This window comes from Equus quagga, chromosome 6 (assembly GCF_021613505.1).
Source record: "Equus quagga isolate Etosha38 chromosome 6, UCLA_HA_Equagga_1.0, whole genome shotgun sequence".
Classification (NCBI taxonomy): Eukaryota; Metazoa; Chordata; class Mammalia; order Perissodactyla; family Equidae; genus Equus; species Equus quagga.
In genome coordinates, this window is record NC_060272.1 from 70,830,421 (window position 1) to 70,848,153 (window position 17,733).

The following is a 17,733-nucleotide window of genomic DNA, read 5'->3' on the forward strand; positions in this document are numbered from 1 at the left end:
TCAACAGCTAATAGCACAGGGGAGGAGAGATCCAAAAAATCATTAGGTGCAGAAGACTGGGAATTTGAACAGATGTGGCGCATGGTCCCATGCTCTTGGAGACAGTAATAGAAAGAGTGTAATGGTTTCCGTGTGAAACTTCTGTTTATTGGTGCAATGCCATAAAGCAAGCACAACTCACCACGTAGAGAATACCGAGGCAAATTGCAAGCCTAATTTTTCTTACAAATTCCCAAAGTCTTATAGACTTAAAAAAGTTTTCAGGAAACATTTTCACATTCCTTCCTATCTTTTTGTTTCAAGTTACACACACAGAACAAACATCCATCTTTAATAAATTCCTCATTTGGCAGGCAGCCAACTGGAAGTTGGCTGGAAGGAGGAGATGAGAGATGGTTGGTGATGATCAGGAAGGAACCCACTGTGGGTGTGTGTCAAGCAGCAGTGCCGGGAACTTAGCACTGCTCCCAGACCCACCCCTTCCATCCTGTGCTCTACCTGACAGATGGCTTCTCTACAAGTTCAGCTGTCTGGTGGCCCGAGGAGTCAGAGGTCTGGCAAACGGGCCATGACCTTAGAAGTGATGACGGCCTCCGCTCAACAAATAAAAAGTAAACATTGTTACCCTTCTGGGATTCTCCCTTGCTTTCAACTAAAATGGTCAGCGGGTTTGGTGGTCTGAGAAAAGCAGCATTTACTCGATTCCTGTGTGACATGTCACATATTTCCTTTCTTTTCTAGATTTTGCATTTTTGTGTCCTTTGTTCTCTTCTCCCTTGCTCTATTTATGTGGAAATGTTCTGTACTCTTTTCTTTAACTGACTGGGCAGAAATCATAACTCTGTAATTTATCCTCTCCAGCCATGCCCCTGGGCTGTGTCCTCTGTGTCCTCGCTCTCTCTCTCTTTCCCCTCCTCCCCTCCCCCACATACACTCGCACTCACACCTCTTGTGTTCTGTCTGGGTGCAGTGTGAGTCAGAAGATAAAGAAGATAAGATCTGCCTTTTCTCTTTCCAGTGCCTGGAATCAGTAGATACATAACATTATCAATGATTTAGGGGTTGTTTCAGAAATCACTGTTTACTTTGGCTTCCTGGATGCCAAGTAGGTTTTACTATTTGTTAAAATTTAAGAGCTGGGTCTCTTTACCTAATTTAGGATACACTTCCACACTAAGAGACATTTCATTCTCTACAGTCCTTATGCCCCTTGACCAATAGGTCTTCAAACTACAACAGATTTTCCGAACAGAAAAGCATTTTTTTAAACAAGTATGTCCCAGTTAGGGTTGTCATTATAATCCAGCGATTATAACTATAACCCAGCAATTGTATTTACATATTAGATTATTAACTTATTTCACTAATTCTGAGAAATACCTACACCATTTTCCTCACAAGACTCAGAACTATTGTGTGACACTGAAATGTACCATAAGCTTCAAAACAATGAGTGGTTTGTTCAAAACTGTTTTTAAAAGCCTATGAGACTGCTTGAATCTCTCTTACCTTAATAAAAATACATTTTTTTCTAGTAAAGAAATAGAAAGTGTTTTTTTAAAGTTTGAGATAATGATTTAATAATAGAAAAAAACCTTTCATAACCAAAATCTTAAGGTCAGTGTTTAAGTTTCAAATACACAGCAGGGTAGAGTCCTAGGGTACAAAATATTGGATGCTAACAGGGAGAAATATAGTGACAGAAGAGATGATCAGAAGGCTGAGCTTTTTAGTGACTGTTTCTTTCACAGTATCATCATGGGCCCAAATAAGAGTGTATATGAGGAGAAATGGGAGTCTCTGAAGAAAGGTTTTATCACACACAGTGGGCAACAGGTACAGCTGCATGATGTACATATATAATTTTGCCTTTGTTTTTAAGAGGCTGGAAGCACAGTGTTAAGTACATATGCATCTGAAATGCATTATAATAATAGCTGTCATTTAGTACAAGCTTAATAAGGGTCAGGTTCTTTGCTAAGCCTTTGATATGCATTATCTCATGGATTCTTTCTAATCACCCTGTTCTATAGATGAGCACACAGAGGTACTGAGTCAAACATCTAGGAATTGGCGGGGCGAAGATTTGAACATAGGTTTTACCCGACTCCAAAGCCCAGGTTCAAGTCCGTGCTTTAAATCACACCACCATGCTGCATTATTAAACGTAGATGAAATCAAAAAGGAATGGAAAAGCTTTCTGTATTTTCCTAAAACAATTCTTGGTTTTAAGCAGATTCCTACTGCATCCACTGTATGATTGAGGAGGGGTCCAGCTGACCTAACTAGGTCTGCCTCATGTAACTGAGCTGTCGGTAGGTCTTTAAGATTCATTGAATGAAACGGAGAAAAAGCAGAATTCAGATTTTTGTTTTAATAATAGAGTATCTATATTGAGGCTTTTCATATCAAAATGCACTTAAGTATTATATTTTCCTGAAATTTAAATTATAATTAGGGAAAAAGAACCCCTACCCTACTGTAGAGGTACCCTTAATCTCTGGGTCCTCTAAAACTTATATGATGTCAGAGAGGGCACAAGTTTTCCTGATATGCTCAAATTAATCCCTCTCCCACCCAATTCATTTTCCCCTCATAGGGAATATAAACAGATATGAATCTAGCTTATTTAATATATTTCCTTAAAGAGAGAAGCGGGAACAACCTAAATTTGCCATTATTAAAATATTGGGGCAATGAAAATAAAAGACAGTATTTATTTAAAAGTAGAGTTAAATCTGTGAACATAAAAAAGTAAACTTTCCTCTCAAAATGTTTCAATTGGCTGACAACATGAATGATAATCAACCACAGAAAATTTAGCTTGGTTTGGTCTAAATGAGAATATTCATAGCTTGTAATGTTAAGTCCACCCCTCCCTCTTCATAAAAGTAACAGCCAAAAGTGGAATTTGCTTTTTTTTCAGACAGCCAAAAGAATGATGATATTGGGCCCTGGGCTGAGGAATCTCAAGACTTACAGCATAATTAAGTAATTATAAATACATAATTGGACATTTTCTATTCCTATACTTTTTAAGAACCACTAAGTTTTAAAGGTCTCCATTATCCTAAAACTCCAATATATTAATCTCCTTTGAATTATTCTAATTTCCTATCCTTCAAGAAGTGTATTTTATATTAAATGATGTTACCATCTCATGAACATTTTATATTATCCTCTTTCTCTTAGAGTGTTCCAACATTTCATAGAAAGATGCTTCTTCACTTTGCAGCCATGATTTTCTTGTGATTTTTGGTAGTTTTTAAATAGCATTACCGTATTATTTTGCTTTTTGTGAGAAAGCTGGAAGTTTAGGACTGTATAAATTTACATCTGTAACCATCTTTCTCATTATCACCTTCCAAGAAATGATCCACCAGGAAGATTTTAGGCCTGTTAGAATTCACCAAATTAACTTCTGAAACCCAATCTGACTCTGCTGTACTGAATATCCTGCAAATATTTCTTATTTTTGAACTCTTTATTCAGTTTTTAAACTGAAAGGACCCATTATCCAGCAGGTTTGCCACCAGGAAAAAATAATCATATAGAATGTGAGAATAATAGATATCACCATGTCAAGCAGCTCCATTGATGCATTTCTCCAAGAGGTCACCAACTCTTATTGCCAACACACCTCTGCTTGGTGTTGGTAACACCCCCAGTATTATCTAGGGTGTCTTACAGCTGAGGAAATCTTTTCTCAGTTCCTAAAAATGTAATGAAGACTTCCAGCACTTACCTCATTGGCTCTCGATAGCAAGTAACACTAATGATGAGCTTTCCCTCTTAAAATTCTCTGCTCCCTTGACTTCATGACACTATTATCTCTTATTTTTCCTCCTACATCTCAGGTCCCTTCCACTCAAATTCCTTAAGGGCCCTTAAAAGTCTATTTTCTTCCCTCTTTCTCTGCTCCTCCCCTTTGGCCACCCCATTTATTGAGCATCTACTATGTGTCTGGAACCGTGTTAAGTCTAAGGTCTCTGCTCTCGAGAACCTCTTCATCTAGGAAAGGAGCAGACCTATAACAAACCAGTTATTGCAACACAGAGGACACTGTGCAGAGATGACACAAAAAAGCTACTTGGTCAACTCTTCTTGACAGAGGGGGGGATGGGAAAGGAAGGGTTTTCAGAGGAGGAGGAGTGAGTTCACAAGGCAGAGGAGGGGAACTGGTGCAAAGGCACTAAGAAGTGACATAACACCAAATGTCCATAAAATGGCAAGTACAGCAGTCCCATATCCATGCCACGGCGTTACATCACACAAAAATACACACATTGGAAAAACAAGATTGGGCAATCCTAGAACATAGGGCACTGAAGGAAAAACCATAAACTGGTATTATTACATATTTTTTAAACACCACCACAAATTAGACATATGGAAGACACCTACTTAAAAAAAAATCTGTATTAAAAAACTGACTCTGGCCTTTTCAAACAGTTTGGTAAGTCTAACAAAATGTAAAAGACATTTTAAAAAATCTGGATCCAGTACGTAAACACTTCTCCTTAATCATCTTTATTTATTCCAGAATCTGTGATACAGGGATTTGCTGAAGCAAGACTTTTACACAAGTCGTTAATGTCATACAGACTGTACCTTTAAAAAAAAAGCTTTAGAACCAGTTCTTACTGGCTTGAAATCCAACTTCATTTACACTTGCATTCCTCCTTATTCACTTTTGCAAGTCTCAGCAAAATGCCAGTGTAACTGCCTGGCCTTTTCTCAGATTAAGGTAGGGCTTAAGGGCACATTTTTCTGGGCTTGTGGTGGAGCTCTCTGGTGAGAGGGCACGATGTAAATACATGTCCCTCTCCCTTCTACCCCCTGACGCAGACACCCGGGCTAGGAGAGGAAGGACTGATAGTGCTTCTTCTTATTCTTCTGTTTAAAGGATTGAACTGCAATTTGTATTCATAAAAGAATTGACGCTTTTGAAATTTTTTGTCCAAATACTAGACAGTGTAACCTCAGAAATGTGGGTTGCTACAACCAGGCTGGCAAGTGACTGGGGTGCCTGAGATGGCAGGAGCATTAACGGCACTCATCAATCGTTCTCACCTATGACTGCAACTTCCACCTGGGCGCCGGCAACGTCTAAGTCCAAGCCCCATCCCAAACTTCTCCGCAGTGTTCTTGATCTGTACATTTATTTGCATACCAAACATTGGCTGGTGGGCACTCGGCATGCACAAAACTGCCTCCTGCAAACTTGCAGCTCTTGAATTTCTCATCTTACAAAAATGGCATCACCGTTTACCCAGTGACTCAAGCTATAAACCTTGGAATTACTCTGTCCAAGTGATTTCATGTTTACCCCTTAAATATTTTTCATCTGTGTCCTCTTCTACACCTCTCCTGTCACTGCCCAGTGGTAGCATTCATTATCTCTTTCCTGAGTTACTGTTTTAGATTCCCAAAAGGTCTGGCCTCTTCTAAGTTCCTTAAGCATTCCATGTTTGATGTGGCATCTTGACCCTTCATCTTAGCGAAGTGCCTCTGGCTAGCCCATTTCCCTCTCAAAAGTGCTCTTAAGAATTGGACAGAACACCTCTGATGTGCTGACCAGTCTAGGGAATCACAAGGCTAGTTATAATCTTGATACACATACCATGCATCTATTAAGGCAACACAAGATTACTTTGTCTTTTATAGTAGCCATATTTTCTCACTGTCTGATGGTTTGACCAACCAAAATCCCCAAACTTCAATACACGCCTTGCTATGAGGAAGGCCTTGTCAATCCTAGACCTGGGCAACTGACTTTCTGAAATGTATCAGAAGTCTTTATGTTGCCTCCATGAGATTTCATTGTGCTGGTTTTGGCTCTCAGATCCAGCCTTTGTCTTCTTTCACATGTTTGGGGTTTTGTTTGGGGCAGGGAAAGAGCAGAATGGCTAAAATTTAAAAAGACTGACCATACCAAGTATTGGGGAAAATGTGGAGGAATTGGAATTTACATACACTGTTGGTGGGAATGTAAAGTGGTAAAACTTGTTTTGGAAAAATTTTAGCAGTTTCTGAAAAATCTAAACATACGTATACAAACATACATATACCATATGATCCAGCCATTCTACTCCTAGGTACTTACCCAAGAGCTATAAAGGCATATGCTCACACAAGGACTTGTACATTAATATTCACGGTAGTTTTACCTATAATAACCAATACTGGAAAAAGACTTGCAGTAAGAAGTGAATGGATAAACCGTGGTATATCTATAGAATAGAATACTATTTATCCACACAAAGATGATTATTGATGCATGCTACAACATGGGTGAATCTCAAAATAATCATGCCGAGTGAAAGAAGCCAGACAGAAAGTGTGCATACTGTGTGATTCTATTTATATAAAATTCTAGAAAATGTAAACTAACTACAGTGACAGAGAGCAGATCAGTGTTTGCCTGGTGATGGGGTAGAGGGATAGGAGGGAGGGATTACTAAGGGGCATGATGAAATGTTGGGGGTGATGGATTCCTAGGTGTATGCATATGTCAAAACTAATCAAATTGTACATTTTAAATATATGCAATTTATTATATGTCAATTATACCTCAATAAAACTTTTTTTAAAACAGGCAATGCTATACCTTCCCCCAGTGCATTTGACCAGGATTTAGAAATGTTCCGGACTTGAGCTAATAAAATTAATAAATAAAAGTAAAAGCAATTCTGATTCTGTTATCTGCATCAAGAGTGAGTGAAAAACATACACATATCCAAGAGTTATGTGAATTTCTTTCACTTAAGACAAGAATTTTCTTATCTTGAATTACATCTTTAGTTTTTAATGTATACACTATAAAACTCCAAGAATGTCTGAAAGAATGTCTATATGACATTCCCAGGTAACACATTCACCATTACAGTAGGTTGCCCAGAGAAGGTGAACAATAAATATTACAGAATGAATGGATGAGTAAAAAATTGCAATGAAAAAACAAGGCATTTCTTAAGAAGAAGTTTGCTCACAAGATACCACAAAAAATTGTGCAATCTTTTAGGCCAAAGAACTTCAAGATCAGGATAAACATTGGTAATCTTAGCTGGCTTAGGTGCAGCCTTGCTAGACACCAAAGACCTAGACAAAACGAGCTAGTCTGAAGATTCTTCCCACAGTTTCTAAGGGTGTTGATATTCTTCAGACTATTTGAACCTGTTTGAACCTCCCAGATGTAAGTGGCAGCATGAAAACCTTCAATGGCTTTGAAGCTGGATCTAACATGGCACTGATTGTTGAGGTGACACCACACATTTAACGAAAAGTAGTTGAAATAGCCTCATCATTTTATACATTGCCCTAGCTCGCTTCTATGCCAATTCCAGTGTAGTCAAAGGAAAAGCTTTATAGCTCATAGCCATTTAAATGCCAACTTAGCTTTATATGGTTAGCATTTTTTAATTATCCTGCTGCTTCTTATGTAAACAAGAGTAAAAACAAAGTTTCTCAGAAGCTGATACTAAGCAAACAAAAAATCTGTAAGAATACTGATTTAAATATCACAATTTAAAAACCTGATCTAATGGACAGAGAACTCTATAACTGCAAAAATGTCTTCTCAAATGCATTTAGAACATCTTAAAAAATGGACCATATATTAGGCCATAAAACAAATCTCAAAATACCAATTTATGTCGTTATGTTGACATTCCATATGAGACATTCTCTTGTCACTCCCCAACAAAGCTGGAAATCAATATAAAAAATAGCAAAAAATTTTTCTCTTAATCTAATGCTGATAATAGTAATTTATCCTGCATTCCCCCTAGTCATGTCCTGTGCTAAGCATTTCTCATGCAGTATTTCCTTTATCCTCAAGATGTGGTACCACCGTTATCTCCATTTTAGAGAGGAGGAACCACATTGAGAGGTGTCAAGAAACTGCTTTGAGTAACTAATTACAACCAAACCTATTCCTCCTTTAACACCAAAATCTATAAAATAAAATTTCCCCTTTGATTCTTGCTTTTTGTTTTCGTCTTCCCTCTCCCTGGTGACTTATCCTTATCCACGAAGCATCTCCTTTGCTCCCACCCTCGTTTCTGGGCCATTTTCTATGACCAGGGCCAGCAACTGAATCAAGTGAGGAATTCCCAGAGGGGTCCTTCCAGTATTTCTACCCTCAGGTGTTGAATGGAGCTACCGTTTTCTTTCTTCTGCCCAGGAATTAAATTCCAACTCAGGATTTCAAACGTCCATGTTTTATACAAGGTTTTAGAAGGCACCGTGTTTGTTTACTCACTATTGAGTCCTAGCCAGCTGCAAGGAAACTATCAAAACTTGGAACTATTTTCACCAGTAAGGTGGGCCTTCATTTTCCACTTCACTTCTCCCAGGCTCCCCTATCATCTCAGAAAGATCTATCCATCTATTCTATTTATGTTTATCATTTTCTAGATAAGAAGGTGATTTATATCATATTCTAGAAGCTAGGAAACGTCCAAGTATCAGAAACCAAACTTCATATAAGTCAAACCAACATCTTTCTACCCACCCCCATGAAATAGAACTATAAATTTATATTATTAACTTTGATGATAGCTGAGGGATAGGATCTTAAGACAATTCTTAAAGCAGACCTATTTTTGGTTTGTTGCACCAAATTCATATTTTCTACTACTTGATGTCTACTATTCACTATTACTAATTATGATTTAAAGGAAGGCAGATATTTTCACAGTTAAATCTCAAAAAAAAAACTCTATTTCAGGTTCTTTTTAGCTGTTTGTTTTTTTTAATTCTCTTTTTTGATTACAAAGGAAACGCACGTTTGTTGCAGAATAGTTGGAAAGCACCAAAAGTAAATAAAAGGAAGTAGAAAATTTTTTATAACCTTAACAATCAAGACAAGCACTGTCAACATTTTGGCACATTTGGTTCCAGATTCCAGGCTTTGCCTGCCAACCACCACGCATCCAGATTCAACCTCAGAGCCTGCTCTCAGCCCACCAAATGAATTCATCCAAGTGAATGGTACCACGTGGCGGGGAGGGGCCAGCGGGATAGTTCTGGAGCTACTCAAGTGAGATAAATGAGTGAAGCTGTTGTGGTGTACGAAAATGAGCAGTGCAGACACTGTGATAAACTGGGGTGAACATCTCTCCCTTTAGGGGCGGTAGCTCCCCAAGACCCAGTGGACTGGGCCTGCAGAGAACTGGACGCCCAGATTTGCCTCATCCTCTGATTTTTTAAGAGAAGCTTGAAACCCTGATTTTTATGTTGAAATATCCTGATTTGTAAACGCTGGCTTCAGGTTTCAAAAACACCTTACAGGCCAAAGAAACCAAAGATGTGCACCAATTGAGGCCTCTGATTTAGCCTCTTTCTCTGGGCCACACAGTCAAGTTTTCACAGAACTTCTGGAGCTGGTACCTTAACTCATCATGTTCAAACAGGAGTCTGTGAAAGTCCTAGTCACAGAAGTGCGCCCAGGTGAGAAACAACTAGAAATTCTGCAAACAATTGCCCTCTCTTGGAGATTTACCATGCAAAGGACCCTGTTGAAGGCTCTTGAATCTTGCAGCAAAAAGCCAATGCTACTTAACTTTGCTTAACCGGCATTTTCCAAACTTAGTTGAATACCGAACTTTCTTTCCTCTTTTTTTCTATGTAACAACTATTAGTATCCTTCAGCCCTGACGCTCCCCGAAACCAAGTTTGGGAAGTGCTGCCTTCACACAAAGCCACTTGTTAATGGCCACTTTGGGCCTTGCGGGAGGCCATGGTAGGAGAACCTAGAACAAGCTTTAGGATGTACCTTAAATTCCTGCACATTGCGTTCCAGGTCCCCCTCCTCTACAAGTAGGATAGGCCTCAGTGCTATGTGATTAAGGCAGTATCAACTATTTTGACCTGTGCTGAAGAAGGTGGACCGGAGAAAAGTAATTTCAAATAATTGACATCAGCCTGAGGAGTCCAGTACAAGCCAAATGAATTGTCTTTATAATTTATACAGGTAACTAAATAAGTTTTACTCCTCCAGCACATAATTTTTACAATTCCAACGGTTGGAAGCAGGCAACTGAAGTCAAAATATAGTTTCTATTTTTCTACAGATTGTCCTCAACGTAGACAGAAAATACCCGAAAGTCAACAATGTTCTCACTAAATCAGTAATTACTCTGTCACACACAAACCTGTATTTTTCTTGTTGTTGAACAAGTTTCTCCACAAAGGATCAGCTATCACACCACCTTTATGAAATGCTGTCCTATTGGGGAGGTCAGTGTTTTTCCATCTATAATTGCTTGGTGTTTCATTTTGGTCTTTCCAGAGACGTACAAGTTTGACTAGTAATTTAATAAAAGCTATTTTGCGGTTTGCCATTTTTCCACAATAATTCTTCTGAAATTCCCAAAAGATGAGCCACTATCTCAGCTTGAACTTTTACATATCGTTATTTTTGTCAGGCCTCTATTTTTACTTACTGTTGATCTGAAAGGCGAGGCAGTTAACTGTGGTTTTTCTAACTCCCCTTTAATACATTGAGGGATAATTCTTAGGCAGTTTACAGTAATGACACATTTAAGAATTGCGGAAAATTTTAGAGTTTGGGAAAAACTAGCACAGACTTCTCAGTGTAATTCAGACTTGCAAATACAATATAATATTTACCAACTGTTACAAATGTTTATTCTTCTGCCATTCCAGGAGAGGAACCATAAGAAATAAAATTCTTTAAATCACTTAATGCAAGAGTTCCCTGTATCGAGTTGTCATTTTGGAAGGTAATACATATCATACTCGACAGATATACACGTGAAGCTTCTTTTCCCTAGAAAACGTCTACAATTGAACTTCTACTTGGAAACTTCAAAATGACTTTGGTAAATGCCAGATCTAAAAATAAGCAGTATTTTTTACAGTTTTACACTTACTAGGGGGAAAAAGTCTGGGTAAACACATTTAACAATGTTAGAGTGAGCGGGGTGGGGATGTATTAATGGTGACTTTATTTGATGCTAGAGGATATAAGGGGTTCTGACGTCCTGTGAACATTCTTTTCCCCCAAACCAAACAAGGTAGTCATTTGAATCTTCTTCTCATATCCTGTGGCTGTCAAACACTCTTCCTTGACATGGATTCAAAGCTGTAATTTGCTACATGCACTGCTCTTTTTTTGGAGGAGGTATGTGGTTTTTGGTTTATGTTGTTTTGTCTACATTCCTTGCAAACGCCTTTTCTGATGCAACGCTTCACAGAATATTTATTATTTTACTAATCCTTAGCAGAGGAGGAGAACAGTATGTACACACACATATACATATGCGTATATCTATATCTTTGTTCTCATCTTTATCTATATGTCTCAGCAGCCTGGGATTTTTAAACGGATACTGTTAATTGAGAAATAAAATTTAATAAATCTCTGTGTTCTCATTCTCAAATATTGAGTGTGTGCTCTTCAGATACATGTAATTCTCAAATCTACGTTACTCCTCAGATTTGGGCTCATATATCCAACTACCTGATGGGTATATCCATCTGGATATTCAGGATCACCCAAAACTCAACACGTCCAGAACTCAAATCATCATGATCTCTAAATTGCTACCCCTCTTGCATTTTCTTGACCACTTACGTTTCTAACTCGGGAATCATTCTAAATTCCCTCCTCTTACCACCACTACACACACTTACTGCTCACCAGGTACCAATTTTGACTCCTTGAATTCATCGCTTCCTCTATTCCTGTCACCCTTGTCTAACGCAGGTCTCCATTAACTCTGGCCTAGATTCTACAATGGCTTTCTCTCTGCCTCTAGTGCTCTGCTCCTAAACATATCCTAAATGTTGGTGCCAAATGGCTCTATCTGAAAGGCAAACGGAGATCATCCCTCTGTTTAAATTGTTTTAATGCCTCCCTATGGCCCGCAGATGGAAAGGCAATGGTAGTTCCATTTCAATACCTTGGCACAACCAAGCACTTCCTCCCTGCCTGGCACCAGTTTGCTTCTTTACATTCATCTCTTATAATTACCTTCTTTGCACTTGACTGTTCAGCAATCTCAACTCCACATAGTTAGTGCCCTGAACACTCCCTACTCCCGGCCATTTCTCAGTGCCTGAGTTCATGGTGCCACCTCCTCCTCAGTCCTTTTCTCACCCTCTGCTCACCCCTTAATTCCTTTCCCTTGCTCCCTGCACTGCCCCTCTTCCAACCCCCAATTCCCCAGGCTCCATTAAGAAACCATTTCTGGCTCTCTCCAGCTGAGTTAGTCGCCCCTTTGTGGTCCATCCTCACTCTGTACAACCACTGCCTTTCCTACACTGTTTTATAGTTACCTGCTTATAGATCAGTCTCCCTTGCCAGAATGTAACTCATTTCATACTCAATCTTTGCATCCCCAGTGCCCAGCACAGTGCCTGGGGTACAGTAAGTCCTCAAGAAATGTTTGCCGGGCTGTGGAACTGGAGGCTCGTCGTCCTGACTTGTTGGGGCCACCTGTACCTTGCCCTGGCACCTGCATTCCTACAGAAGGCCAGGCACCTGGGGCTAAGAACAAGGAGCAAAGGTGGATACCAGGTGAATTGTGTCTTCTGAGTCCCTGTAACTTCTAAAAGCAGTCTGGGGCTGTAGGAGTTTTCATATACTTACACAAACACAAATACCTAACTAGTTGACATAAACCAAAGAAAGGAAGTTAGAAAAAAAAATAAGAAGAGTTCAAGACAAACTGAAATATTTAGGTAAAAGGCTGAAGATAAGGCCTGAACGCTTGACTCTAACCTTATAAGGTTGATTTTCTTGATTCATAGATGGCTCAAACATGACTCTGAACAACTGCTTTGGTTAAGTTTCAAAATGAGTGAGTGGAAAAAATAATCATGAGAAAGTCACTCTTTTTTTTTCAGTTATGCAAAAAAAAAACAAACCCCAGAAGAATGGAAGAGAATTCTAGTGCTATTCCATTTAAGTGACATTTCCAGATTCTAAGTGATACAAGATAGATTTGGGCAATGACATCAACTCCATTCCAAGGGAAGAGGCAGAAGCAAAGAAGGGCGAGGGTTTAAATACAGCAAGAGGAAGGGGCAGACAGGAAGGATGGCTCCACCGTGTGCCACAGTGAATTCTGACTCCCTGTAAACCTCAATCCCCTTCGGAAACCACTTGCCTCTGAAAACACAACTGGGCTTGTGGAGGTACAAACAGGATATCCACCAAGGGCAGACAGTTGCTACAGTTCCATTTCATTCAATGCAACCCACATTTATTGACCTCTTTTATGCATCAGAAATGTAAGCCCAGGGGAGGCAGGTGGGAATAATAGGATTGGGCAGAGTTCCTGAGCTCGAGGAATTTACAATTTAATGAACCAAGGCGAATTATGCTACCTGGCCAGATTAATTGTCTGGCTACTGTAAAGAACAACCAGGGCATATCTTGAATAAGAAAAAGGAGGGAAAAAAGGAGGAGAGATGAAATTTCCATCATATGTATTTAACGAGCAATTTAAGAATAATGAATATAAGCAAAAAATTAGTAAATATAATTTGTGCCAACAAAGGATCCAGTGTTTGTGCTGAATTTCACAAATGCAGCAGACTGTGCTGTCTGTTCACAAGGTTAAAGGGTTATCTATGTGCTGTTCTGTGGGCAGGGTAAAATGCAATACTTCAGAAGCCAAATTAAGAATATTTACTTAAAACTGCATGCTACCTCTGACTTCTGTAACTTCTAAAAAACTACAAAAATCCAAATATAGTTGTAAGAAGTGCATCAAGTTTTAGAAGGAAGAGAGTAGAAATGAATACCTAGATTTGGTAACAGAAAAAAAAAATGCTGGAATAGATTGCTTTAGCTTCATTTTTGACTTATTGGTAACCAATCAATTTATGACTAGCAGGATGAACTTCTGAAAACCAGCTGAATTTTCACATAGGATATAAAACAGCTTGTTAATGTTCTTGACACTTGATAACAAATGCATTTCTCATAGCGCTGGGAGGCAGCCCAGTGAGGTGGAACTGGCACGTGAGGGCTGGAGCCCCAAGGATAAGTTAGAGTCCTGAGGATTAAATAAGACACCCTATGAAAAGTGCAGCTCTTACTGCCTGGGACATAATATTTGTTAAGTAAAAGCAATTTCTTATCCCCTCCCCATTCAAATTCTAAATCAAACTGCAAGGAATACTTCTGGAACAAAAAACTCATCATGCAGGGTGAGTCTGGGGATAGCTAGTTTTTGAAGGTCTTACTTGTTATCTGACCTCTCAAAGAATGCTTATGTAATGCTTTGATATGAAAATCAGAGAAAGGTAATAAGTTGCAAAGCACACCCTGGGAAACAGCTGACAACCTACTGTAAGAAAGTAAACAAGGCATTCTCCTACACCTTAAGGAATTTACATGTAGTATGAAGTTGCTTTGGTCTGGCAGGCAGAGGAAAGAATATTACACTTGAAATCAGAAGATCTGTGTTTAATTTTAGATTCCGGCATTCATTAGCTGTGTGATCTAGGGTGAGTAAGTTAACCTCTCTGAGCTTCTGTGTTGTCATCTTTAAAGCAAGAATGATAGCATCAACTACGCAAGAAGTGGCTGTGGGAGAGTAAACAAAATAATTCTTGTGAAGTCACTGGGAACAGGGCTTGGCATAGAGTTGGACCATAACAAACATTGGTTGACTTAGAGTCCCTATGAGCTACACTGACCTTACAGGTTAATTCCAGGTGACAAGAGTAAAACTCCTCTTATCTTCATGCAGCGCAGGAAATAGAAATAAAAACATAATGCTGAGCATTATTCTGTGTAAAATGTAAAAAATTCAAAGCAGACACTTAAAGAAGGGGTAAAATTATTCTCATGACAAAAACATTTGTCACTTTCCCTAAAAATGCTCCCCCGTAAGATTCCCTAGAGTGTCAAACTCTTGTGTATGTGTAAAATATACGTGCGTGTACATACGCACCTACACAGAAACCCATCTTTTTATATCCTCATTCACAAGAGGTCGCCAATATCCAACATTAAGTGAAAGTTTTTAACTTTCATAACTCTCTAAGTAAAAGGAAGAAGATTAATTTTTGAATCCGTGTCTACACTACTCCTTTGTTTTCTGCCCATCCCGCTCCACCTTTCACTAACACAAGTCGGGGCAAGAAGGAGAAAGGGAGAGGAGCAAGTCACACGCAGGCTGGACTGTGTATTCATTCAGCGGCTCTTGTTCCATTTGTTCTTCTCCTCTTCCCACCCCCACTGCTAAGCTTATTGGTCCTGCTCCACGAACTATAATTCAAGGAGATGGCAATCGTTCTCCAACATGGCTTTGGGGTAAAAATGCAATCAGGTCATGATGGAACAATGGCACATGGGGTGGAGGGGCGTGGTTTAGACTGGAACACTGGGTGGGGCGAAGGAGGTTCTCTAACCCGGGAGGTATGGTTTAGAGCCAGGCAGTTGAAGGAATGTGCCGTTCACTTATGACAGGTGCAGCTGCGCCGGTCTGAAGTGCCAGTTCAAAGCCGCCCTCTACAGGCCCTGCACCCTACCTGAATCAACAGAAGGTTTATTTATTCAGCCTGTGTCAACACAAACTAACCTCTGTCCCACAGAAAGAAAAAGAGTCTGCTCTGAAAGCACTTAGCTGGCTACTTTAAGTCTTGGCCATTTGAGAGGGGTCTCCCAAGCTGTAATGGCAGACAGGTCGTATTCCCACTAGAAATAATTTCTCTTTTCTTCGTTCTCATGTCTTTTGTGGTTAAGAACCCAGGTGGAGTGGTGCAGTGGAAAAAGAGGGTCAGGAAAATTGTTTGATACTTACATTGGTTCTGCAACTAGCTGGCTGTGAAACAAGCCTTTAACTGTTTGCTTTACCAACATGGAAAACAAAAGGTCTGAATTATACAGTTTTGACAGTTGCCTCCAGTGCCAAAACATTTGTGGGACTCTGTGAGACACAATGCAAAAATTTTAGATCAAGATTTCTATTATTAAATTGGAAGATATTAAAATAAATGAATTAAATATATGACTTAAGATGACTGAGAAATTACATAAATCTAAAGAAATGGCAGGAAAAGATTTAAAAGACATATAAACCCAGAAATTAATGAATTTCAGAAAACAGTAGAACTGATGAATCTAAAATGCCAGTAGAAGTTCAAAACTTTTGCCAAAGGTAAAGATTAAACCTGAGAGAAAGTACAAATACATTACTTCAGGAACAACAAAGGAAATGTATGATGAAGAATACATACACTCCATGTTAGTAAATTTTAAAATTTGTAAGAAGTAGATAGTCTTATAAGAAGCTGTTACTCAAGCGACTCAAGAAAAATTCCGACATCCCAATATGCCAATAATTATGGAAGAAACTGTAGCAATGATTAGAAATATAACCCAATCTCCTCAAAGCCACTAGAACCAAATTATTCTATAAGGAAATGCTAAGGGATAGACACTTTTATATTACTCAAGTCATTCTGGAAAATAGAAAAAGATGGAAAGATTCCCAATGCATTTAATAAAACTCACATATCCTTGACACAAAGAGCAGACAAATACAGTGCCAAAAAACAAACAAGCAAAACAAAAATCTAAAGTCTGATATCACTTAGCAATATACATGCAAAAATGTTAAATAAAATATTAATAAATCAAGCGAGTGTAAAGAAAATTATAACAAAACAGACTTTATTCCAGTAATGCAAAGATAGTTCAACCTCAGAAAATTTGTTAAAAATTACTTCAGTCTATTATAATTAATCTCCCAAAAGTGGAAAACACATGATTATTTCAATAGATGCTGAAAAGCACTTAATACAGTTCACTTCCTGATTAAAAAAATTATAGTTTGCTAGGATTAGAAGAATAAATCATTAATATGATAAAATTATAACCTAAAACTAGCCAACACCTTACATAAAATTGTTAAACACTATAGATATTCTCAATAAAAGCATAAACTTAAAGTATTCAACAATTTTATCTAGGAATTCTGACTAACGTACTAAAAGAAGAGAAAGACAGAACTAGTTGCATTATTTGCAGATTATATGAACTTATACCTGTAAAATCCATTACCATAAAATCATCAGAATTTAATTTTAGTAAGAAAGCTCATTACAATAAGAACATAGAAAAATTCATTGCTATTTTATGTTTTAGTAATAATTGGTTAGCACATAAATTTTCCACAAAGATCCAGTCCATAATGAAAATAAAGCTTAAACTTAACAAGATAAGTACAAGATCTATGCCATGACTTCTAAGATTAGCTTACTACAATTTCTAAAACTAGCTTACATATATTGAGAGCTTGATCTGTTGCTAAACACTGTCCTAAGAGTTTTATACACATTGTTGCATTTACTCTTCATAGCAGTGATATAATATTCCCTGGCACAAAATGACATCATGTCTGATATGATATGATGAGAAGGAGACAACATTACTACTATGATATTCTTGCCCAAGATGCCTAATTTGAATTTAATCATGAAGAAACATTGGACGAACCTCAAATGAAGAACGTTCTACAACTGGCCTGTAGTCTTTTAAAGTATCAAGGAATATCAAAGAATGAGGATCTCTTGTTCCATCAGAAAAGAGAATAAAGAGACAAGACAACTAAATGCAATGTGTGATCCTGGATTAGGGGGACCGGGGGGCAGGGAGGAGGAGGAGGATGGTGGTGGTAGTACAGATATCTATGAAGGACATTACTGGGGGGTAATTGACAAAATTTGAATATGCGCTGAGGATGA

At 38.4% G+C, this 17,733-nt stretch overlaps 1 protein-coding gene across 1 annotated transcript in view; it reads right to left on the reverse strand.

The window, feature by feature from the left end:
- FRY (FRY microtubule binding protein) overlaps positions 1–17,733 on the reverse strand; it is a 401,426-nt gene that overhangs the window by 310,287 nt on the left and 73,406 nt on the right. The window lies entirely within an intron of this gene.